The sequence below is a fragment of the Aptenodytes forsteri genome, unplaced genomic scaffold, assembly GCF_000699145.1.
Source record: "Aptenodytes forsteri isolate BGI_AS27 unplaced genomic scaffold, ASM69914v1 Scaffold86, whole genome shotgun sequence".
Lineage (NCBI taxonomy): Eukaryota > Metazoa > Chordata > Aves > Sphenisciformes > Spheniscidae > Aptenodytes > Aptenodytes forsteri.
This window is the reverse complement of record NW_008795715.1, coordinates 1,777,752-1,803,008: the sequence shown is the minus strand read 5'-3', so window position 1 is coordinate 1,803,008 and position 25,257 is coordinate 1,777,752. Positions and strand designations below refer to the sequence as shown.

Below are 25,257 nucleotides of genomic sequence, written 5' to 3'. Positions count from 1 at the left end.
CAGTCACCCTTTGCCTCCAGAGGCTACCCAGGTGTGGACAGCAATGCTTGCGAAGACAAAACTGATGCTAAGTAAGTACATTTCAATTTGGAGAATTTTTCTGCCTCAAAAAAAAGAAAAAAGAAAAAAAAAAAACCCTCTTCAAAACCCAACGTCTCCATTTCTCACTTTAATTGTTTGACTTCAGTCTGTGTAACAATGCTTCAGTTTATTGGGAAAGACAAGAGGGATTTTTTTAGAATTACATGTAGATATAGAAACCATATAGGAAAGGTTCTAATTATAACTATTAAACGTGGAGAATAAAGGGATACAGTATTTCTGGCTAGCTCGGCGGTTAGGAGTTATGCAATACTTTCTGTGCTTTAAAATGTGTGGCAAACGATGTGATTCTTTTAAAGGAAGAATTATTTTTATTTTATTAAACTCGCCTTCAACATTGTTCTGCTTTGCTTGATTGACTTTGCCTCTTTCCTGAAACTTTCTATGCAGAACAGATGGGGAAGAGGTTTTTGGGAGACATGCCAGAGGTGTACTTTAAATAATAATAATAATGCTAGCAATGCTAATAATAATGAAAGTCCTCTGATGTGCAGACTCTGATTGCTTTACTCCTGGCTCCTCCTGTAATTTTCTGAGACCACATTTTAAAATTGCTGGGTGACAATTATCCAGGGATTAGGGATTAGCATGGTGGTTTGACTGCTTGTCAAAGCCTTAAAATAATACACAGATTAAAATAATTCAATTTTCTCATCAATTATGAATCAGATGATGTTAAAGCCCCTGTAAACTCTAATGGAAAAAACCTACACCAGGTAATGAGAAGGGACAGATTTTCTGAATGATCTCATGATATCTGTCTCAATCTTAGTTTGGTCTGATTTCTGCAGAGAGATTTAGTAATATCTATAGCAGTCAATTAAATTTCAGAAGCTCATTAGGCTGGCAATCTCATGTAGTATGCACATATACTGGGAATTTAGAGATAAATGTAATAACTACATATAATAGAGCTGATCACTCAAAGCAAGCAGCTTGCTCCCCTTCCAAAGAAAACCCCAGCCACCTTTGAAAAGGAATGATTAAACAAATGAAACAAATCAAAGTTTTCCACTGAAACTTACTCATCAAACCTTGAACTCCTCCCCTCCTTGTGGCAACTGAAAGCAGCCGGAGACTGGGACTGGAGGAAGAGGAGTAGCTGGGGAAGGTAGTGCTCAGCTCAGATCTATTCTGAGGAAGAAAACAAACACATGTGTTTTCCCAAGGGGAAAAAAACCACGTCAAGAGGCAAGCACCAGGGCCTAAATGCTCCTAGCATTAAAAAAGGAAAAGATGCTGAAAACACAGATAGACAGGTACCCGAATCATGTGCAGGACGCAGGGACATCACTCTTTATTAAATCCTAGAAAATAATTCGGTAAAGAAGCACAAGTGAGCAGTGCTCACCCTTTTACCCCTGCTCCAGCTGTGGCTTCGCTTCCCGATTTACCCCTCGGGGGGGGGGGTTGCTGTCTTGGACTCTAGAAAGTACCCACTGATCTTGAGGAACTGCATGTGTAAATCCCTGAAAGCTTGAGCCCACCAGTGTGGTACAAGCTGGGCTCCACGTGAGCTTGACCCACCCGAATTCAGCTGGTGCATCTGTAAATCTTGCCCTAAGCTGAGAGCTAACCAGACTGCCCTGTACCACTAATGGTGCTGGAGAAGCGACATCTGTGCGTAACGTCGGCTGGCTCAGAAGATGACCTTGGTTTCTTGAGGGACTAACTACACGTTGAAGGCAGAGAGAATTAAAACAACAACAACAACAAGAGCACTATGTTTTCAGAGAAGCTGTGATGCAGGGAAAGGGTTCAAATTCTATGTTAATATCCCTCAGTGTAACAGTAATATTACAGAACATCAGTAACATTTATATTATATCATATCATATCCATATCGTGTATAGAAGAATGTAAATATAGTCCCAAGAATGAAGAAGAGACTGATCAGGAATACCAGAAACAGAGGACTGCTTTTTCTTTTGATATGTTGCAAAGGAAGATTTTTTTTTTTTTGAAAAAAAGTACCATCATGCTGCTTTAAGCAGTTACTTTGTCCTGCAGCTTGTCTGCAGGGAGAACTGCTGCCCAGCGGTTAGCGTTTGGAAATGAGAGCGAAGACACCTGGATTATGTTAATGGTACCGCCACTGACTTATGGCTGACAGCTCTAAACTGGGAGGACAGCTCTTCTAAGTGCTTGTTGTCAGAGGCTGAGTTACTATGAAAGAGGTTTTCCAACAAGGATTTAAACCAAACAGAGAACAGAGAGGCTTTATCAGATGACAATAAAATCCAGAGGGATGAGCTGGCGGCAGAGTCCAGCTCTCGCACGTCGTGCATGTCCTCACCTATGGAGGACACGGAGGAGGTCGAGGTGACGACCACCCTATGGTAACGACCACCCTATGGGCATCTGGGAGAGAGCGAGGGCATCTTGTGGAGGCAGAGCAGAGAAACCAGAGACACCCGTGAGTCCTCGCAGCCACGCGAGTGGCCCTGGATCTGCTTTGCGTGTTGATTCACAGCTTGGAAGAAGGTCCCAAACCACAAATCCTGCAGCGAACCGCTGTACCAAGCTCATTTACTCAGACTTCATGCAGGGAGTTAGGCTTTTTGTCCATTATTCTATTTATTACCAGACGTGAAAATAATAACTCCTTCAGCTGAGGCTACACAACCACAATCACTCAATTCAGTCCACGGCGTAGACGTCCTCCTGGACTCCCTTCTGACTTCAAACTTTCACTGGACAGTTTCTGAGAACAGCTTTTCCTGTCTTTGCTCAGCTAGGAAACTCCATCCCATCCTGGCAGACAACGATCTGGATGCATTTTCTCACATTATAGGCCTGCTCTGTGAGACTACAGCAATAAATATGCCTGGGGATGATGCCGTCAGCATGTACAGAGCTCCAGTTGGTGCAAAACATGCATTTTTTTCAGCAGTTCAGGTGTTGGGAGGCACCACATAGCTTCTGTGAATTCCCCGTGAGTTGCAAAGCCTCTTTGAGGACATTGGTCCTCATCTGCAGAGCATTTCACAGTAAGAGGGTGTCTGAAATGCCGGCAAGCTGAAGCGACCTTGCAGAGCTCAATGCTGAAACCTCTGCTGCACCACACGTGTCCCCTTGGCAAGGGGACAGGAGAACCAGCAACAAGGTGGATATTTGCTGCAAAGCTCAGCACACTCCTGGGAGACCTCCAGGCTGCATAGGTGACTAAATGTAACGAAGGACACAGCTCTGAGCAGGGTAATAGACCAGACACATCTCGGTGTGTCTGAGTCTTAGATAGATGTCAATAAGAATAGACCAGACTAACCTGGCTCGCTGGCTACTTAACTGCTGGATGGAGCTTTACTAAAGCCTGCTTGTCTCTGAAAGTATGCTGTCATGCCAATAGTTAATCTCCCAGGTACAAAGTTGGTATTCAAAAACGCTGGAGCATCATTGGGTTGCAAAATCTCAAAAAAAAAAATGGTTGAGAAGCTTTGGTACAGGAGTGACTGGATATTTCAGAGATGACCACAGAGGCAGATTGTGGTATGGCTCTACTCGGTGGGCTCGAGCTTCCAGATGCAGTTTAACGCATCCCCATCACCAAGAAAACCACTAATGCTGAAGTATTTAAAAAAAAAAAGGCGGCCCGTGTTTCATTGCTGCATAGATTTCCTCTCAAGTTGCTAATTAGGAATCCTACAGAATCAAGCAAAATGCATTTATGGTTTTAAATGTGTCACGACTTTGAATTGCACTACAGAAAGTCCAGGTTGCAGTTTTATTTCTCTTCCCAGATCTCATGTTGCTCATTAATTAGTGCTAGTTGCAGGAGATTAGATGACTTTTTAATGTTTCCTATGTAAAAAGCACATAAAGTGAGGTTTTTGTTTTTGTTTTTTCCCTTTGCAAATGGAAAAGGAAAAGTAAAGAGACCTTTTTCATTTATACACAGCTATTTTTTAATTTTCTTTTGAAAAATGTTGCCAGTACCCAGAAGTGTCAAATTCTAACACGCAGGGGGAATAATGTTGTTTTTTAGCTGGTAATAGTCTGTGTTTTTGTGGCTGACTATTGGGAAATTTTTAACATATTTCTTCATCCTGTACTTTCAGGAGATGAGATGACTTTTTAATGTCCCAGGGTAGAAAACCCGTAAAGAAAGTGCATCTGATTCTCAATAATTTTGAGGATATCTTTTACTTAGAAAGCAGAAGCAATTATATAATTGGGACTGTTTGTATATATGTCTTCATGTTCATTTAACAACCAGAAACCTGATGATACAGGTTTTTGCAAGGAATTCAACTACTTGCATACTTTGCTTAGGATTTCAGTGGTGTGTTGTCAAAGCCTGCGACTTAAAGGTGTGCAAGGGGACAGAGCAGCCCTGCGGCAGACTGGCTTGGAGACTGTCCCATGCGCTGCACCTGCTATTTTCCATGATTTTCAGAGCGTTTGCAGCATTGGGTCATTTAGGAAGACCATTGGCTTTGCTGGAGGTTGGGGATGTTTCGACACTGCCCAGCTGAACCTTTCTAGCAAAGAAAACTCGGAACGTGTTGGTCCCTGCACCTTCATACGGAGCTGGAAAATAACCAGTGAACTAAAGAATATCACATGGCATACCCTTGAGGCAGCTTCTTTTTGGTAAAGGTAGTGTGGAAGATATATTTTGACTATGGCAGGGGGTAGGCATCCAAAAGACACAGCTGAACGCTGCAGAGCACCATGCGGGCACCCCTAACACTGTCCCGGCTGCTCCGCTCAGGGCGTTTGGTGCCCAGTTGTGCCATATAGCGATGCCACCTTTAGTTGTAACTGAAGGGCGAAAGCTCATTAGATCGTGCCCAGAGCTGCACTGCTCTGAGATTTGGAGCTAGCTGGGGGTGGAGAGGGGGGGTCTGCTCTGTGCTTTGAGAACCTGACTCCCAGACCACACGGGTTTGACTTTGTGCAGCCAGGAATTCAGACTGAATTCCTAGAGCTTGTGAGCTCTTGTGCCGGTGCTTTCCATCAACACTGCAGCGTCTCATCCTCAGCTGTGATGGCGGGGTCTGATTCTGCTTACTCTTAACCCAGCAAAGCCCAGGAAAACCTCAATAACTCCATTGAGGTTTCTGCTTCGGGCACTGCTGTGAGAAGAGAATTAAACCATGGCAATGTGAGCTAGAGGCAACCCTGTGAGCCAGAGATTCTCTTTCTAAGCAGTGATGCTAGCCCTTGCTTGGACCAGCACACAGGCTTGGATGCTTATGGCAATGCCCTCGTTCTTATGGCTCGTCTCACTGAGCATCTCACATGTGCATATTTAGCCTGGTAAGGGCTGTATCGCAGCCTGTGAGATAAAAGGGGCTGAGGAAGCTGAAGGTCCTGAACACCCTACAGGATTTCATCCCTTGTTTTCAGACCGCTGGGTCATCTTCTCAAAACCAAGAGCACCATGCAAGCCCTGGGACACACAGCACCCCTGCGTGCCTTCCCCTCCTTCTCTGCACGGGCAACAACCCTTCCCAGCAAGACTGGGACGACCCATGCTGCTGCAGCTTTCGCCTGCTGCTCTGTGACATCTTTCAACATTTACTTTATGTGACTAAGGACACAAGTCCAGGCCTATTTCTTGATCCCACTGTGCCCATGAAACAAGCCTCTCTGGGCAGTTTCCTTCTGGGAGTAAACTGTCATTTTTCACCACATAAAATTTTATAAGTTTCAAGCGAATGGAAAATGGATTTTATTATTTTATTTTTTTTTTATATCTTTTTTTTTTTTTGCCCTGAATGTTTTATGGCTGCAAAAACAGAATTTGTGGTTTGAACTGTTAAGGTTTGATGCAGAGGGCTATGGAACCTTTTATGTAACCCGCTGGCCTGAATAATTATCAAAATATTTTGCTTTCCACTCTTTCTAAGCCTCTGCATCAGAAAAAAATAGTGTATGCAACCTTTTGACCACAAAATAATAATACTAAGAAAGCCCCCTTCAGAAGCCGTGCTCACGGAGCTGCCGCAGCGCCTGCTCCGGGGAAGGCCGGTAGCTCACGGCTGCGGCCGCAGCACCAGAGCTTATCGGTCCAGGGTTTATCGGTCCTTGGATGGGGAGAGGGGACCTGGGGGGAGCTAGCCTGGGGGATGCGGGAATAGACCTCACCTTGAGAAGGACTTTCATGGAAAGCGGCTGATTTCAGAGGATGAAGAAACTGTTCCTTGCTGAGATTAACGAGATGCACGGGAGAGCCACATCTGGCTCAGCTGAAGAGACGAACGCTGCTGACATCAGGGACAACTTTCAGTTTTTCAAAGCATAACTTCATTTGCCCTGAACCTCTCTGAGAAGCACCTTGGATCTAGTTCATCTCCTCTGCCCTTCATTGGAATACTATTTCTGTTATTATTATTAGCCTGACAGGAGTATTTAAAATCCGTCACGCAAGGTGTGGTAAAAGCCAATATCTGCGGTTACAAAGCCTATATGGACAGATGGGTTATGCACACACTTACACAGTGCCCGAGATGGGGACAGTCCCCAGATCCAGTGCCCAGTACAGAGAACAATTTTAGTAATCAAATTAACAAATATCAGTGAGGAGGAATTTGTCTCCGTGCTCCAGGGCAGGGTCGATGCCGAGAGCCCCATCCTGGTAGGATGCAATGCCCTTTCTGCCCTGATCCTGCCGCTCCTCTGTGCCAAGCTCACACAGATCTGCGTAGCAGAGAAATTGTAACGCTTTTCTAGCGGACATAGCATGAAGTGTGAACAACTCCCCCATCTCTAGTGTTTGGCTGTTATTTTACTCCCAGAATGACTATAGTCTCTTAAAGAAAAGGCATTGCACTTCCACTGCTCCCTGCAACAGTGCTTTTTACTGTTTTATATTTACTTATATTTCTATATGTTTAAATATAGAATTTTAAACGCTTTTAGAGTGAAAGTGTGTGTTATGTATTTTTACATAGCAAGTAGGGAATCGTTATTTCCAATCTGACCCACTAATTTAATCTTTAAATGGAAAATTAGGGGTTTGATTGCATTAATGTTTTTATTACGTCTTTCCTTTCCTAGAAAATATGTTGTATTTTTTTCTTCCAAATTTCTTCAAATCTCTCAGCTTTTGGACAACATATTTTGATTGCTGAAAATCCAAAAGAATTGTTACAACAATTTTTTTTTTTAAAGTGAAAACAGTCAGCAAGGATGATGACATTCTTTCTGATCAGCTCACACAGAGATACAGCAGTCACTTTTCCTAAAACCTAAAGATGCCAAAGGCTATTTTAAAAACTCTGCCTGAGTTCAATTCCTTTTGATGCAGTTTCAACCATAAAAAATAAGGGATGCTCTACTGTCCTGGTAACAGCTCTCGCAAGGGACAGCCCAGCCGTGCTGGCAGCAGGAGGATGCCCCATCCTCAGCACGGCTGATGTGCTGCAAGTCTTTTGGTTCAACCCCACAAGCAACATTCATGGCATTTTGGACAAGAATTAATCAGGAACGGCTTAGTTATTGCTGATTTTACCTTGGGGCAAGGGAAATGGGCTGGATGACCTCTGAGGGTCACTCCCCAACCTACAGTTCAGGATTTTTCATGCCTCCAAGGGAGTGGAGGCTTTTACCCCTGGCCTCTGCAGCCCCTCCCTGCATCCTCTCCTCCTGGCTACCTGCTGCACAGGGCAGGGAAATACAATCTCGTTCTTCTTGTGATAGCTCTCAGAAACACATGCAGTCTCATTAGGTCTGGAATGAAACATCCTTTCCAACATGGAGATACCTGCTCTCTGACATTTGCAGCATTACCTTTTTTTTTTTTTTTTTTTTTTTTTTTTTTTTTTTTTTTTTTTTTTTTTTTTTTTTTTTTTTTTTTTTTTTTTTTTTTTTTTTTTTTTTTTTTTTTTTTTTTTTTTTTTTTTTTTTTTTTTTTTTTTTTTTTTTTTTTTTTTTTTTTTTTTTTTTTTTTTTTTTTTTTTTTTTTTTTTTTTTTTTTTTTTTTTTTTTTTTTTTTTTTTTTTTTTTTTTTTTTTTTTTTTTTTTTTTTTTTTTTTTTTTTTTTTTTTTTTTTTTTTTTTTTTTTTTTTTTTTTTTTTTTTTTTTTTTTTTTTTTTTTTTTTTTTTTTTTTTTTTTTTTTTTTTTTTTTTTTTTTTTTTTTTTTTTTTTTTTTTTTTTTTTTTTTTTTTTTTTTTTTTTTTTTTTTTTTTTGAGGTGGTTAGGTGCTGGCACTCTTTGTTTCCACTTTTGCCTTTAAAGCAAAATAAACCCAAGGAAAGCAGTTTCTCTTTTTCTGTTGAGCACTCCCACAGTGAAAGGTGGGCTGAGGACAACCAAGACTGTGGAGGTTACTGAAACCTTTCCACACATGTTGAGCAGATGTCTGTTCCGCACTGAGGGTTTCCTCCCAGGACATGACTTGCTCTCCCCATTCGCCTGGTCCCACACACTCTGCCACGAGGCATCTTCCAGAGCAAATTTTCACAGCCCCTCAGTGCCACCCTCCCTTTCCATGTGCTGAAAGTGGGGAAATACGGGAGATTTTGTGGTGGGTTGCCCTTAGTATGTCCTACCTGGAGTAGGATGGGAAGAGCTCAACCTTTCCTTGGTGTAAATCAGTGCAATTCAGCCAAATTCATGGGACTGCAGCAGTTCGGATGAGGAGACAGTTCAAAGCCTAGATTCCACCCTTGCACCCAGGGTCAGACTTTGGTCCTTCTTCTGCATTACAGCACTAATTAGACAGGGTTGTTAAGGAAAGGCGATGGCAGGGGAAGAACTGGAAATTTGTCACTGATCTCATTCTTGTGAGCACCCAGAGCAGGATAAGTATGGACAGAAATCCCAATTAGATGACTAATTTAGCTCCTTGAGCAGATTTTAGCCTTTGGCCCTGGAGCCAGAAGCAGCACATATTGCTTCTGGGTTTGCCATGCTTGGCTGATTATTGGTTAATTGAGGCTTTTCAGTGAAAGGCCTGGAAACGCTGGCTAACCTGGAAGAATGTGTCTTATGCCCTGGAGTCATCCTTGCTGGCTCTGCCTCCCTCCCACTTCTCCCAGCAGTTAAACCAAGCTGAAAAACAGCTGGGGGAAAGGCCTGAGGCCACGGCCAGGCAGAGGAACAGGGATCCCAGGGGAGGAAGAGGGACTTCAAAAGGCTGGTGTCAGTGGGATGCTCCCTTCTCTTCTGCTCACTGTGCCTGAAACCATCCGGCTGGGCACAGCCAGAAAGCCCTACTCAATTACCCAGAGTTTAATAAGAGCACTAAATGAAGCCACTGATTCCCCCAGTGTAGGTCCATCCATGCTGGAGCTGCGATGCCTGCCAGGGTTTCCAAAGCCCCATGGCCCCAGAAGCACACACAGGCAAGCGATGCTGCATGCAGGAAGGAGCTGGGAGGGTGGCATTCCCGCTTTTGCCGTTTGGCATCTGGTGGGACCAGCTCCCACACATTCACACAGCCCCTAAAAACCAGCTTCCAAATGAAAACTTGTGCCTATCCTCCCTCTTTTTTCTCTGCAGGTCAAAAATCCACAGTTGCTATCCTGAAGTGTTTTGTGAGGTTTTGCTGAATCCTATGAAGAAAGTCTCTTCCTCTCCTTTCTGTAGGAAATCTTCTACAGAAATGGCTGGTTACAATTTACTGGAGTTCAGGTACAAAACACTGTGCCTTCCCTTCCTTTGCCTCCTAAATCAGTCAAATGCTAAAAGTATTTCTTGCTGCAGTGGCAGAAATGCATTACACATTGGGCAATGTCCAGAATAAGAGCATTTTCCTCCTTTACAGCACTAATTGAGAGGTTTATAGGCATACAAAAAATATTCCATAGCTCCTAGGGCTTCCTATAGTGTTGCACATCTTGAAGGTCTATTTTCTGAAAACATTGAATCATGCCGTGACTCACTGCAAAATGGGGACTGGGGTGCAGAAGCAAGGGAAGAGGGCAGGTCTCCTCTCCCAGACTAGTTCACCCATGACCAAGTGGGGCTTTGCCTCAAGGGGATCCAGCAAAGTTTTTTGTACTTCTCTACCAGACCTGATGAAAGCCTTCACTCCCAGCCCCAGATGTGCTCAGTCCCAAGTGTCCCCCAAACGCGGCTCCCTTGAACATCTGCACATGTGCCATATTCCTCTACACACATGACTAGTGATTTCAAACAGTGGCTTGCTTTTTTTTTTTTTAAACTCAAAAGTGGCCAGCTGTATTCATTGGTAATGTCAACCTTGAGCAATGCTACATGTTTGGAGGGAAGTTGAAAAATGCCAACTTTTGAGAAAACAAATTCAGTGTAAGCGATATTTTTCACAAGAGAGCAATGAATCCTCTGAGCTTGCACACCTGATGCTCTTCAATAGTCTGCACCTTTGTGAGCCTTGGACCTGGAATTCAGATTTTGGGACCATTATGAATAATCATGAAGACCAGAATACGTCTTATTTTTATGGGGAAAGCCAAAAATCTTTCCACTATTGCTTACCTTCAGAGCAGGGACTTCCAATCATAACATCACATGCTGGGAAGCTTGCAATCAATAACAAGTGCTGGAAATAAGGGTGCTCCTCCCTCTTCTTCACTGTGGTTCCATGTGAATCCCTGTGTGCCTAACAACTTTTAGCAGGTATCTTGTAACAAAGTAGTCTTACAAAAAGCCTCCGCGCCACAGGCTCACAGTGTAATTTTTTAGCCTGATTAGTGGTTTTTTTTTTTCCACCAGTGTAACTGGATTTCATCCCTACACAGCACTGCCCAGTTAGAAGTGGGTTGCAAAAATACCTACTTTTGCCAAGATATCCTAAACACCATTTTTATAGGTAGAATATGCAATCCAGACCCTCAGCTGGTGGAATTTGGCATTGCTCCACCAGAGCCAGTGCAGGGACACTGATTTACACCAGTGCGGGAGCCAGCCCATGAATTTTCTCAGCCTATTTGGTTATCTCAATCTTACTCCATCATAGCGTTTGGGTTTGTTTCAACCCCACTGTAGGAACAGAGCTGGTTTGGAGCATTGACAGCGATTAATCTGCCTCTCCATAGGACCCTATCGTCATTTCAGGGACTCTGAGGATACTTTTGATCCCTATTTGTAAAGGGACAACCCCAAACTGCTAGAACTAGAAATCCCTGCCTCATTCTTCTGCATCTTTCCCGAACCTGCTGCTCTCCCTCCTCCGCAGGCAATAGGGAAAAGGATGAAGATAGGTAAAAAAACCCCTTTCCTTTTTATGGAGAGACTTTACAGTACTTCAGGAAATAATGATCTCAGTAAAACCCAGACCTCACTGAATTGATGGACAGCCTCAGAAACAGGCAGGAAGGTGCCAGAGTCAGAATCCTAGAGAGAATAAGGCCTTCAATTACTGCAGTGATATAATTAATTAATTTATGACTGTAGCCAGACAGCAGCGACAGCAATATTGACTGACTTCACTGCAATCTACATTGCTGACTAATGTTCATATCAACACCTACAGCAACCAACCAGCCACCAGCCCCTTTGCTGGCTGAGATTTAGCTTGATTTCTCCAGAGAGAACCTTTCCAGATCATTTGAACTAATTGAGGTAATGGAGAAATTGTTCTCATGCCAAAACACTTTCTTTTTTTCCCCTCCCCCTCTTCTTTTGGTAAGATGATAGTATTTAGAAAGCTTCTGGCTACCACTTAAAGGAGCAGGGCAGTGTCTTTAGGAGCAGCTCAGAGCCATGGTGCTGCACTTCATCCTCGTCAGGGTGCTGGCAGCCAAACTGCACCCCAACATCTGCTAAAGCAACTGGCAAGTGGAAACACCCCTTTAGTAGGAGCACGTTGCACACTAATTGCAGCGATTATCAGCAGCCAGCATTTACAACCTCTCTGGACACAGGGGCCGAAGGCGGCAGCAATGTGGTTTCAATCAGGGCTGTCAGAGGAGGGGGTTCGTGCTGCCCTTTGCCTCCCACCTTGCGCAGAGGCTCTGCTTAAGACAGGGGCTCACACCAACTGGGCTGAGGGATGCTCTTCAGGTGCATCTTTGGGCACCTAAACACCATTTAATTCTTGTCCTTAATCAGTGCCTCATTTTACCAAGCTGGTTCCCCTTAGACTCAGCTGCTTACTACAGCTCGGTGGCTATGTTTGCTGGGGTTATCACTAACATGGCACACTTAACCAGGGCAGTCTGAAGTTCCCTGAGGCTTCCCACATTGCCGCAATCTTTGTCACCAGTTGTATAACCCTCAACACATCAAGAACAGATTGTTCTGGGACAGCACATTGAATGGAAGCTTAAAGATACATCTGTGACTAGAATTGCTGCTGCACAAAAACTACCCAGGTAGGTCCTACAGAAGTTTGGATCTCAGTAGGACGGCACTTTTGGAAAACATGTTGCCTCTTGCAAGTTGGGTAATACAGGAATCATTGCCAGGCAATCTGGATTGATCAAGGTTAACAGACAGATCGCTCCCAGCAGCAACCTCAGCCCTTGGAGAAACACTCCGTAAGCAAGCTTCCTGCGTGTCCAAGCCAGACTGCTCAGATGCTGGGGGAGAGGCGAGGAAAATCTAGAAGAAAATCAGGGAGCGGGCAGTGCTGGGGCAGCAAACTCTTTGGAGCAGATCCCCCAGTCCAGCCAGGCAGCAGCATGAAGGGCTTTCTAGAAAATACAGCTGGGAGTTCAAAGGAGGGAAATCTTTTCCCGCCTGTAAGGAGACTTCAGGCTGAAGTCTCCAGGAGAAATGCTGGGATGGAAAGCAAAGCCAATGGTGGGGATCTACCCCAGGCTGCTCTAGGCAGCACTGTCCTTGAAGTCTTTTGCCTTCAAGATGTGTGGGCTTGTGGAGTTAGAGGACAGAAATGCAACACTGGGTGGGCCAGTCCAGGTTTTAGTTTTTTGCTACAGCAGATATAAAATGCTTATTTTCATGTTTCATAACTTTTTCTTAAAGCACATTTTTGATTTGTGTCCAAAGACATAGCAACCCCCCAGATGAAGCCTGCTGCCTGTGTGTGTTTGTACATGCATGGACGGTTGAGAGAGAGATTAATCCTAATCTCTGCTGAGCCAGCTTCCCCCAGCCCATGTTCTCTTGTAACCTGTCTGCTCACCAGGTACTTTATTAGAAATTGCACCGACTGTAGTGGACAATATTTGGAGAGGAGAGAAAAAAAAGTCAGCTGAATGCCATCAGTTCTACTCGTTTGCTCCAAGTGAATGTTAATTACACAGGACTACCACAACTAGCATTAATCATACCAGAGTGTCTAGAGGCCTCTAGTGTCCAGAAGCTACAAGAACTAGACCAGCACCTCCACACAGGCAGAGACACTCCTGTTCTAGAGCCACGCTGAAATAACCAGGACAAGCAGGATGGGGTGGGGGGGCTGAGAGAGGCAGAGCTATCAGCAGGAGCCTGAGTGAAACTCATTGCTTTGCTACGATAGATGGCTTACCCAGAAAAAAAAAAAAATCCATGGATAGGTGCTTTTTCAGTACTTACACACAAAATAAATCATTCAATACACACAACACTAGAATTCCACAATTACTTGTTCATGCCAGCATGAGCCAGCTGTGCTCCATTCCTGCATTAGTGATCTGTGCAACTCACTTTATCAAGCAATGACCAAAAGTACTTGCAACCAGAACAGCTTGTGCAGCGACAGTATATGCAAAACCCCACTAAAACAGCACATGCTTGGTGTTATCTACTAACATATGAGTGGAGAGAAATCCTTACTTTGGTCATAGAGGAGTCCCCAGACAGATTTCCCCAGGTGGAGGCCTTTGACACTAAAAAGAACTGGATGTCTGCTGTTAGAGAGAACAGTACTGAAGGCGGAGCCATCCCAGGACAAATGCTTCCACCTGGGGAACAGGGAGGAATTGGGAAATGGGATTTTTTGGTTCCCCATGCAAATACCCTGGCTGTCAAAAATATCTGTTACAGGAGATAGGGGCAGCAGAGGTCCCCTCTCCTCCCACCTGCCCATCCCAACAAATTGTGCTCCCCTTCTCCATTGGTCCCACTTTACACATGGAAATGCAAATAATCAGAGGCCACTTTCTAAGGAGCAGAAAAGGCTCCTGCCTTGCCAGTAAGTCAGAATAATGTGAATTTAAAAGAGAAGGTGGGGGAGGGGGGGTTCTAACAACTTATTGTTTTCCAGAACTGCTTCAATTAGCAAACATCCCATAAGGGGAGAGAGAGGGAGAAAGAAAAGAAATTTCATGCACTGACACAGTCCCAGTCAGTGGCAAACGCTCCCAGCTCCTGCACGGGAAAACTTTCATCTCCCCTCACTCACTCTTGGCATTACATCACGCCAAGTGCATCCTGGGCAATATTGTTATGCTAATAAAGCAGCCCATGAGACTGGATTCTCCTGCGCTGGGAGAGACATTCCCACCAGGTCCTGGCACTCCAGCTTATTCAAACCAGGCTGAATTGCCCCCAGAGAATAAAAGATGCAGGCTTAATTAACTACTGCTCTCCATTCCCAATCCCGCCTCGATTGTTGTGCTGGCTGTTCTGGTTGCTAAAGAGGCAGTGCCAGGATGCCTGATACCGGGGCTGGCCTATGGACCAGGGCTGCTGGACCACAGCGAAGCTGAGGCTCTCCTTGTTTTATTTATTGCTATTGTGGTGCTGCGGGTGTTGCTTTTCCGTGCCAGTGGCTTGCAATGCTCAAATCAATCATGGAAAAACTCAGGACCCTTGTGCCAGTTTTATTCCCCCTTCCTTGTTTTCACTATTAGGTGCCTGTCTTTTCCGGTTTGGATCTCTTCAAGAGCTTTTATGACTCTAGACAAAGAAGAGCCAGCTTTTACATCCAACAGCATCTTTAATAGATTTCACTAGCTGCCTATGCTACTGCTTTTGAAAAAAAGCTGCATGCTTTAAGGCACAAAAGCAGAGAAGTACCATCTGGCCTTCCCTGACCCTCTCCCCAGCCCTCCTAGAAAGGAAAAGCAAGCAGGAGCCTGGCAGGCGATGCAGACAAGCGACTGAACAGCACAGCCAGGACAGCCCTGAGGTTTGGGAGGGAGGGAGGAGTCGCATGCTTTCAAGACAGCAAGCCGGGCATGGGGAAAGCCAGCCTGGGCTGAGACCCTCTGGGCAAAGTCCCTTCCAGCAGGGTCCTCCTGGGGAACAGTCCTGGAGGGGGGACGGAGCTGAGGCTTATGTGCATCTCCCGATTTCTTCAGGAAGGGCTGGAAGGGAGGGAACGGAGGGGGAGCAGCTGCTGAGATGTGGTGCTTTTTTGAGGCTTATGTGCATCTCCCGATTTCTTCAGGAAGGGAGGGAATGGAGGGGGAGCAGCTGCTGAGATGTGCTTTTTCTGCTGGTCAAGCAGGTGAGGGTTTAGCACTAGGGAGCAAGGCAAGGAATAAATAGGAAGACTGCTTCCACCCTGAGCAGACAGTCAGTCTAAGGAAGCACAACAGGGCAGTCTTCTGACATACGTAACTGCAACTTCACTCCTGTTTGCTGACTGTCCCCCCAAGCAGTCCCCACTTTTTCCCCGTGGCAGACTCCATCCTGAGAGCAGAGGGAAAGTTCTCAGCCACAGCCTGTCTGTGCTGGACACAAGGGACTCTCACCATTTGACATAACGCATAAGAAACTGAGCTGCTAGTAGAGAGGACTTTGCCCACACTGTGAGCCCAGCAGCCCTAGCAAAGAGGATTTCCTTGCTGCAGAACTGTGCAATGCTCGCAGCAGCTTGTGTTTCAGAGCTGCTCGTCATCAGACTCCAAGCTTGCTTGCATCTGCCTGCAAACCCACACGTAGACATACCCTCAATTCAGAGGCTACAAGTAAGGAAGGAGACTAACAGGGATATTGGCTATGTGGGAGTAAAGAGAGTTCACAGCAGGGTGAGGGTCCTGGGATTGGAAGTTGTCACATCCTGGGGGGATGAACCTCTCACATCTGCACAGCTGGGGCCCTGCCCCTCCAGTTACTCAGCAATTAATGCTGGAGAGGGCACTTAATGGTGCTGTATATTAGCTTATCTCAAATGGCAGATCAAGGAGGAGACCACTTTAACCACAGAGCTGGTTTATCTCTTAGGGAGAAGTGGAGTATTTCTTTCTCTGTCCCCTACCCCTGTGATTTATACTGACCTGACATTTGCATTTACACCAGTAAACCAGGTTCTGACAAGAATCTCATTAAATGTTGCAATAAATCAGTTCCTCTGGCCAGCATCTTTTTACTGCCTTTGGAAATGATAGATGTATACCTGTTCTGGGACTTAGGCACATGCATGTACACACACAGATGCACACACTTATGCACATACAAACACACACTTTTAAAGAAAACTTGGCTCAACATCCTGAGAGGCTTTCCAGGGATGAAATACTAGTCGTGCTCAACAGGAGGGGAAAAACGCAAGTTAAGAGTTATAGACAAGGGAGAAGAGAGGCACTCAATATGAAATGAGATGGGTCACCTGCCAGAGGGATCCAGGGATCTCTTCCAGACCACAGAAGCTCCGGAGGCAGTGGGCTATTGCACCCACCGTGCTCAAATTGCGTGAAAGTTGGGACAGGGCAGGAGCCAGATGGTATATGGGTATGTATATTTATAAGAAAAGCTAGAATTAAACCTTTTGGAGATTACATTCAGAAAGTACACAGATGTTAAAATGAGAAAGAAAAGCCAGTTAAAGTTGGTCAAAGTACAAAATTAAAAGAAAATAAACAGTTTAGAAGCAGCAGCTACAGCCCTCACAGGAGAATAACTCCATTTTCAAATCCTTGCAGATGCTATTTCAAAGACTAAGCGTGAAAGAGCCTGATTAAGGGAAAATGATTGTTATGGGTAAAAGAACAGAAACACACACAAAAAACTCCTCACCACTTACCAACTGTGGCCTAATACTAAGGACTTCCTCTAGTTCAAGTAGATACATGGTAGGTATTTGAAGTGAGGTGGATGTACCCATAGGCCCAGTCCCTCAGGAGCACAGCAAGTCAACATTTCTATCCAAAAGCCTCTATAAAACCACAGTTGCTACGCGTGGCTTTATTTATACACACTAGCATTTCCTGCAAGGCACTGGCTTACCTGGATTTAGGTATCAAGTGAATAACTGCCACCTTTATCCCCTTGAGGAGAAAGTGCTACAACATTAATTTCACCTGTGAAATTAAGCCGTTCAGCTGGAACGAGCATTTTCAAGGGCTCCTGACCCTGGTAATGAAGGCTCTAATCCCACTCTCAATTGTAAATTGCTATAGATTGAGCCTTTGCCTGATACCAACATTTGGCTCATGGTTTTCCTTTACAAAAGCTGTTGGATAGTGAAAGACAAGAATGGGCATTAATTCTGTCTATACATCAAGCTTTCAAGTCTAGGAGGATGTAGGTTCTCCACCTAGAAGATTACCAAAGACAATGGGGACAAGAAACCTCCCTGCAGGGCCTAAGACATGGATGGCTCAAGTCCCACATGCCTATAGCTTTTCACTTGCCAATCACATGATGCCTCCTGACTAAATGAAAAGGTCATTTCCCCATTTTGCCATAACAATGTCATCTAAAAATAAACTCTTGCCTTAAAAAATATCTCCATTGGCCTTAAAAAGAGAGAGAGGGGGAAAAAGAGGGAAAAAAAAAAGAGAGGGAGAGGAGAAGAAAAAAAAGAAAAGTCATAAGTTGTGCTGTTCTTCTTGCCAACATCCACAATCCTTCTTCCAAATAACCTCTCATTTACATGCATGTTTATTTAGTTTTCATGGCTGTCTGGAAGTCAGAACTTTTTTCCCCCTTCTTGTCTAAGACAAAGATGCAGAGAGGTAGAGAAATGTAACCTTCATTAGTCAAACACATCACCACAACCAACCACCATGGTCGGTTTTCTGACTGACCAAACAACCAACTCACACGTGCTGAGCGTTTATGTACAGGGAAGGTGTTTTAAAAATGAGCTGATAAAAAAAACAAAACAAAGAAAGAGGGATATGCATGAGAAACAGCCCTTCCAGCTCCCTCCTAACATCCGTAGCAATGTTTCTGAGCTTTTTTAACCTGGCCTTGCTTTGTGGAAGGTGATCTTTCCCCTGAAAAGCTCTGCATTGGTTTCATTAGATTTCCTTGAATAAGTTATTTTATTTGTCTTTACTAATTATATTGCGATTGTGCTAAATATCTCAGGGAGTCATTGGAGCTAGATCATACATTAACATAGGGTGTGGAAGTATTCTAAAGACACATGCAAAACTCATGCTTCTTGATAGAAAAGGCCTCAGATAGTATTTAGAAGGACAAACTGCCTTCTTTGAGGATCCAGAAAGCCTAAAACACAGAATATCATTTACTTTCGAGGCCAACAAAATCTGCACTGGAGTGTGAAATGGAGTAGGTGTAATTAAATATTGAATAGCCTATTGATGTTCTTTCCTGGTATTTAAATCACACCCCATGTGGCTCTCATTATCCAAACACTCATACACATGCTTCACTTTGACCATGCAAATACACTGAAGTGGAAGTAAGAGAAATATGTCCATGCATAGGAAAAGCTACAGTGCCATCTTCATGGGATCAGATCATGTCTCTAACTTGCTGCACCCTGTTTCCTTTTCCTGGAAGAAGGTGCTGATTTATGTGGTCTAAGAGATGATCTCCTAATGCCTTTTATTAATTTTTTCAGTGAAGGTGCAAAAATCTTCAAAATTACATGGGTGACAGGGGCTGGACATGGTCGTTGCTGGTACGTGACACCTGTAGGACAGCTCACTGATGGAAACGGGTCAGTGTGCTCTGCAAAGCCTTCGTGGTCCTTCCAAAGGCACTCACTGTGATGAGCTACTGGGAAGAAAGAGTGGAGCAATGTGTTTCTATCCACAGCCGTTACCTTTAAGCTTCCATAATTCTTCTTTTGGACCACCTGATGGACTGAAACTGTCAAGCGCAGTCAGAAACTATCGTTGTAATCCTGGGGTATCAAATCTGGGCCTTGGTTTGTCCTTTAACACTGGCCTAGGCATAAAGAGGGCAGACTTGACTGTTTTGGGATGCCAAATACACAGGCAATTTCTGGACTTTTTAGGAAACCTGTTCCTTCAACGTCTTTAAGCTCATCTGGCTGTGTCAGCCTGGGCAGTCAAGAAGTATTTTGGTTATCGCTACCTACCTCTTTAAGGATTTTCTATGTAAAAGTTTATTTTTCTTTGGATGGCTAAAACTGTATAATTTCCCTGATGTGGGTGAAGCTCTACTAATATAAAAACACTTATATTCGTATGGCTTATTCCTGTATGAGAAAAGGGAATGAGCTTAGATGGTATAAGGCACCCTTATGCTGTCCACACTACAGGATATGCTGCTATAACTGTAAGGGTAAAATATCACAGCCTTAGCCAACATAATTACACCAGTACAAAAGATACTGTGTGTAGACCAGAGCTACATGTGCCACTTCCTAATACTTTCATATGCCACTTTTGGCCACTGTTGTACCTGAATTAAAACACTTCGTTCAGTCAGGTCCTTGTCAGATCCCAAGCAGCAGGGAAAAAAACTGGCCAATTTACCTGGGTCAACAGATATTTCTGACATGGAAAGGCAGAGCCAGGGCAGTTGGCCCAGGGCAGTCCCTTCGTCAGAGAAAAGCGTCTCCCTCTCATTTTGCTGGTTGTTGAATTTATGATCTAGGACTCTGCTCAAGAGAGAGGTTGAGAGTAGAAAGGGAGAGGTGTCACAGGGCAAAAAAGCCAACCCATCTGAAAATTTGGATCATTTTTTTTGTTTCTGGGGCTAGTTCTTCTCTGCCTGACACGTTGCATGTCAACCACCATGTCAGCCATCACGGAAAAGAGAGTTTTTCTTTGAATAAACGTTAGAGAGCCACCGCAATGTGGAAAAGGCCATGAAAGAAGGGAAGAGGAAGAAGACATGCCTGCTCTGCTCCTCCACGGGTGGCAAATTCAGAATGGCTGGCACTGCTGAAGGGCTTTGTCTTTCTGGGAGAGGACGAAGGGCAACTTAGCATGAGTCTCTGCAAACCTGGGGCTCCATCAGACTCCCCGTGTGCTTTTGGGCTATGCAGAATTTCTTGGGATGTCTCTCCCTGTGCCGTAGTTCAACCTCTTCGAAATGGAGACAGTAGTTAAGTGAATTGCTTGGATTTTGGCCAAACAGGCCGGAATACACTGAACTCATCTAATCACGGAAGTTAAGTAGCCTTAGGCCCCTACAGTGCTTGGATGAAAGGCCAGGCCAAGCCAAGGGGTCATGGTGGAACATTAAACCAAATAAATCAAACCAGCTGGGAGACTCCATTTGCTCTCAGTGTTACTTTTGAGCTGACGGATGGGGAGAAAAAAGAAAGGAGGAGTTCATTCGCTCGCTCTCTGGAAACGACAGCTGCTCACCCATCTGAGGGGGAGAAAGAGCACGAAGATCAACTGCTGCTATCAATCAGTCAGTCCCAGGGTGGGGAGAAGGCTGGAAAAACCATATCGGAGACTGAGAGATGGAAAAAGAGGAGTTTAGGGAACGGTGGTGTGTTGTGTCCATAGCTGCAGTGAGATGTGGAGGTTGGGGACTGCCCAGCTGGTTTGCATGGCTTATTGCTGAGCTGCTTGGGGCATCCTGGAGCTGCCCTGCAGGGCAGGACTTCCCAGGTTGCCAACGCCTTCCTCAGTCTTTCCTGTAGCACCAAGCGTAACGTGATGCTACAAATGCTGAGCGTTCGAGAGCTGTCAGCCAAGCTGTAATGGAAGGACCTGAACGACACTCTCCAAAGACAGCCTCTGGAAGTGTGTAAACCACTCAGGGAAGCATCAGGAAAGAAAAGGCCTAGCTTGGTATGCATCAGAGTGAAATAAAAGAGTCTGAGTGTCTGAGGGCAAGAGCAGAGCAGAAACAACTGCTAAACTGGATTTCATCCCCATGGGACTGTTCAGTCAATCTCTTGTATTAGCAGAGAAGCTGGTTCTGGTAACATGCTCCTGCTGTAGGATGCTCTTATTCCCACAGAGACTTCCATACCGTGTGTATGAAGAAGGGCTTGAATACAACCCTGAGCAAGACCCCATCCAGGAAGGACTCATGGAGGACAGTTGAATAGAACTGAGTTATAATTTCAGTAGGATGCGATATGGAATATGATATATTTATGAATACCAGAAAAAGTGAAACCCTAGAAAAACAAGCCCATTGGAAATGGTTCTGAAGAACCGGACAATGCTTTCGTTGGGAGGGTCAGGTACTGTTTGCATCATAAAAAATAATCCTGAAAGGACTGTAGTGGAACTGAACCATGTGAGCTGGTAGAGCAGTAACAGCAGGAAATGTTGAGATAGTTCCTTTTCCCAGTCCCAGTTTGTCTTGTTATTTGACTAGGAGCTGCTGAAATTATTCTTTGAAGATGTGCCTTAGGAACAGCTTATTTTTGTTCAATCTGAATGAGACAAAGCCATTGAAATCATAGTGCAAAGAAGAGCCCTGTATTATCAGGGCAAAGACATCAGTGCCTCTGAAAGACCTTCAGCTTAAAGTGCCTTGTTGCATTTTGCCTTTAACTCCTCTATATAATGGCAGTAGTAACTTGATGTTGAAAGGCACTTGTGGCTGAGAGAGAAAGCCAGGGTGCTTCATTCTGTCAGACTCATTCAGATTCAGTATATTTTCACCATCACAGAGCTGTGGCCAAGTTACTCAACTAGGTAGACCTAAGGGCTGACCTAGCTTGGAAGCTCTTTATGCATACAACCATCCTTGTTTCTTTTGTCATGGCCTTTTCGCTTTCTCTTGAAGCTCTTTCCCTGTAAGTCCTATCTTCCTGTATGTTCCCTATATTCACCTCCACTGTGCATTTTTTATACTTCTTTGCATGATGTCCTTCAAACTTGGAATGGTCCCTCCGATTTCCATTGCTTCTGCCTCCCTGCCTCCTGCATCTCTATGCACTTTCTCCTATTGTGCCTCTTAAAAGAGCTGAGAAAAATACCGGGTAGCGCATGTTTACCTCTCCACGGGAGTATCACTGAGCTTGCACAGGGAACGGTAGCTGTGCTTCACTTAAGCTTTCAGATGTCATAGCATGTAAACCCACTGGGAATGTACTCACATTGCAAGCGTGCATCAAACCCTGAACTAGCACATCTTTGCAGTCAGATGGTAGTACTGGTAGTACTTCTTTCAATCTCTCCTAAATTTTGCTGAGTGCATTTTTGGGGTTAAATTATCACTATATGCATAAAAGAGAATTGCCATCATCACCACTGCACTGCACAAAGCACGTCCCACAGTGTACAAAGGAGGGGAAAATATTAATTTCTGTGTTAGCATGCACGTCAAAAATTATGTTAGGCCCACCAGGAAAAAGCGAGTCTAGTCCATGTGGAGGCATAGATACAGAAAAGTAACCCAGACTTAGAATTTGGTAAGTTATTCCTGTGTCAGATTTGCAAATTATTTCAATTTCTATGTTAAATACCTGATTGTTTGATCACACATAGGAGCAGAGAAAAGTATGAACGCAGCATTTGCCTTGCCTACTACTGTGAGGATCTCGAGTACAGAGTAATTAGACTTGGACTCCCCAAGTGTGGAATTAACAGTATGTTTGGGTTAAACTCTTAAGACAAATCATAGCTGGGACATGTCTCAGCTTCCCTCTGCCCCCACAGTGTAACCAGCCTCTGTGTTTGAGAATATTTTGGTCTCCAGTTCTGTTATTCTATCACTTCTTATTATTAGAAGTTTTTCTCATATCCCGATTGGTAGAAAATGTCATCATCGATTGCCAAGAATAACCTAATATTGTTTAAAAACATTATTGCTGGGGCTGACCCAGGGCATGTCGTGCTGTGAGTGGAGTAGACTTGGAATCACAAACTCCTTTCAGCTTATGGAAGCAACAAGGGCCGATGTGTTTCATGTGCTTTCTGAGGGCAAGCTGGAGAAGAAGGTTACACCCGCTTCACATTGGCACTTCCTGCCAGTCAGCAAAGCAGCAGTGTCCTGCGATCGCTGTGAACGCAGATGTTCATCTTTCCCTAGGTGAGAACAGAAGGGCGAAAGAGAAAGTACAAACCCGAGGGCGACGGAGGTATTCACACTTCTGTTTCGCCTCATGTGTCATTGTCTCCATCACGAGCGGTTCTTGCAGAGGGCTGGCAAACTCCTTTTCAAAGAAAATAAAAGCATCTCACAACATTTGCGTAAAACTTGAACCACATCTTTAGGGATTTTGAGAAGTACTGGATCATATTAGAAAAGTTTTGCCATTATATTTCCCCCTCATCTCCAGTTACTTCCTGCTCTTTGCATAGCTCTGGACTAGCCTTGTGCTTTCTAAGATAGGAAACATCAGAACTGTTATTGCTGTTTAACTTCAACAAGACTTGTACCAACTGTTTCTGACGGGGCCATCCGATGCTAGGTGCTAACCCCCATGAATTCAACCCCTTCCTGGTCATTTTTCATTGTGACCAAGGATGACACAGGACGGGACAAAAGCGCTGTAATTATTTGTGTTTTATATGCTGGACTGGAGGCATAGAGAGATGCAGTGGCTTGCCCAAGTACCCAGTAAATCAGTGGCAGAGCCAGAAGTCTTAAGAACGAGCCTTGTATTCGAACCAAAATACCCTCCTACTGCCAGTGCAAGAGGGTAGCAAGATGTGTAAACCATTTGGAGGGTAAGGGGGATACAATACGCTTGGGCTAAAGGTGAAGTTGCTGTCTCCAAACTCCTGCTATTTGACCCTGCAGAGAGGCTGGACTTCCTCCATGGACTATTGAGTGACCCCAACACAGTACTGCTCTTAGCTCCTTAGTTTACATAAGAGCAGCTCTCTCCCACCCTTCCCATGCCCCATTATAGCTATTGAAAATGTTATGCGTAAACAAACTACCATGAGACAATTTATTTCACCATTTCCAGTAATCTCTTTTTTTTTTTCTTCTTCATATCTGTGGTCCAGTTTTAAAGAATCCAACATGCATTTGGAAAGTTGAATATTCTGTGATTCATCCATGACTATGGCAGATTAATGTGCTGTTATAGTGAGAAGACATAAATAATTAGGTGCTTGTTGATTTATTTGTTGCCATTAGTATTTGTTCACAATTCAGGCTTTTTTTTTCTTTTAGTGTCTGTGAATTGTTCACAACCAACTCTGGTTTTGTTACAATAGTCATTTTTTTAATAGATGTTTGACCAAGAAACTGGAAGAAACATCTCCAGATTGCACAGGATCTGTACGATTTGATCATTGGCTGTTTCCTATTCTCAGCGTGTGGTGATCACCTGATTCACAGGGCACTATTTCTGCTTCTGGTTTGGATGGTTACTACTTCTTGGAACAAAATTTTGTTATTATTGTTTTCATATGTCTTTGAAATGTGTTTATGGTCCTCACAAAAAACCAAATAAAGGCAAAAAATCTTACTGCAATAAGGAAATAATGGCTATGAGGGGAAAGAAAAGGAAAATAAGACAATGTGGTTACTCAGTGTGTTTTCACCTCACCTTGACTTTGCCATTTCACCCTTTGTCTAATTTAGCTTGCCTTTTAGGTTCAGCCTTTTCCATTAACCAGTTTGTAGTTAACCCCTTGCACAGTGAATTTCCCCGCTCTGTTGGCTACCCGGCTGTTTTCACTGTACAAATGGCAAACATCAGCGGCAAGCGGTGAGTCACAGAGGTGGATTTCACCACAGCTGAATAATGGGCACGGTAGAAACCTGACTCTTGCATTTGAATAATCCTATAGTTTGGGGTTTCAGAATATTTTCGTGATTAAAACAATTACTTTAACAGACGATTGTGGTGTTAATCAGCATATTCATTGTTCTCTTCATTAGTTTGGCCATGTAAATTATGTTGTATGCAACCAAATTCACACCTGGTTTGTCATCTGAGTATAATAATTTTTTTTAACTCTTACTGAAGTTTTATTTAACATATGTCAGGATACAAAGATTTTGGAGCCAGTGATTTTGCATCATTTAAGAAAACATGGCTGATGAAGACAGCATTAACTCCTACAAATAAATTACAGGATAGTAATAGCTACAGCAAATCATTTGTCATCTGAGATGATGGTGAGACAGGAAAGAGCAAAAAAGAGTGTCAGGCCAAGGCTCGGAATTACAAAACATATGCTCATAGTAAGAGCAGTTTGGGGTAACAGGATAATATCCCCCAGGGTACGCACAAGAATTCATCACTGCAGAGATCCAGCAAAAAGTGATTACACAGAGCATTACTGAGC

At 43.9% G+C, this 25,257-nt stretch overlaps 1 long non-coding RNA gene across 1 annotated transcript; it reads left to right on the top strand.

Moving 5' to 3' along the window:
- LOC103902439 lies at nucleotides 1–24,418 on the top strand. The gene is made up of 3 exons (XR_657779.1): nucleotides 1–71; nucleotides 9,554–9,685; nucleotides 24,193–24,418. It is a non-coding gene; the product is annotated as an uncharacterized LOC103902439 (long non-coding RNA).
- The last annotated feature ends 839 nt before the right edge of the window (nucleotides 24,419–25,257 follow it).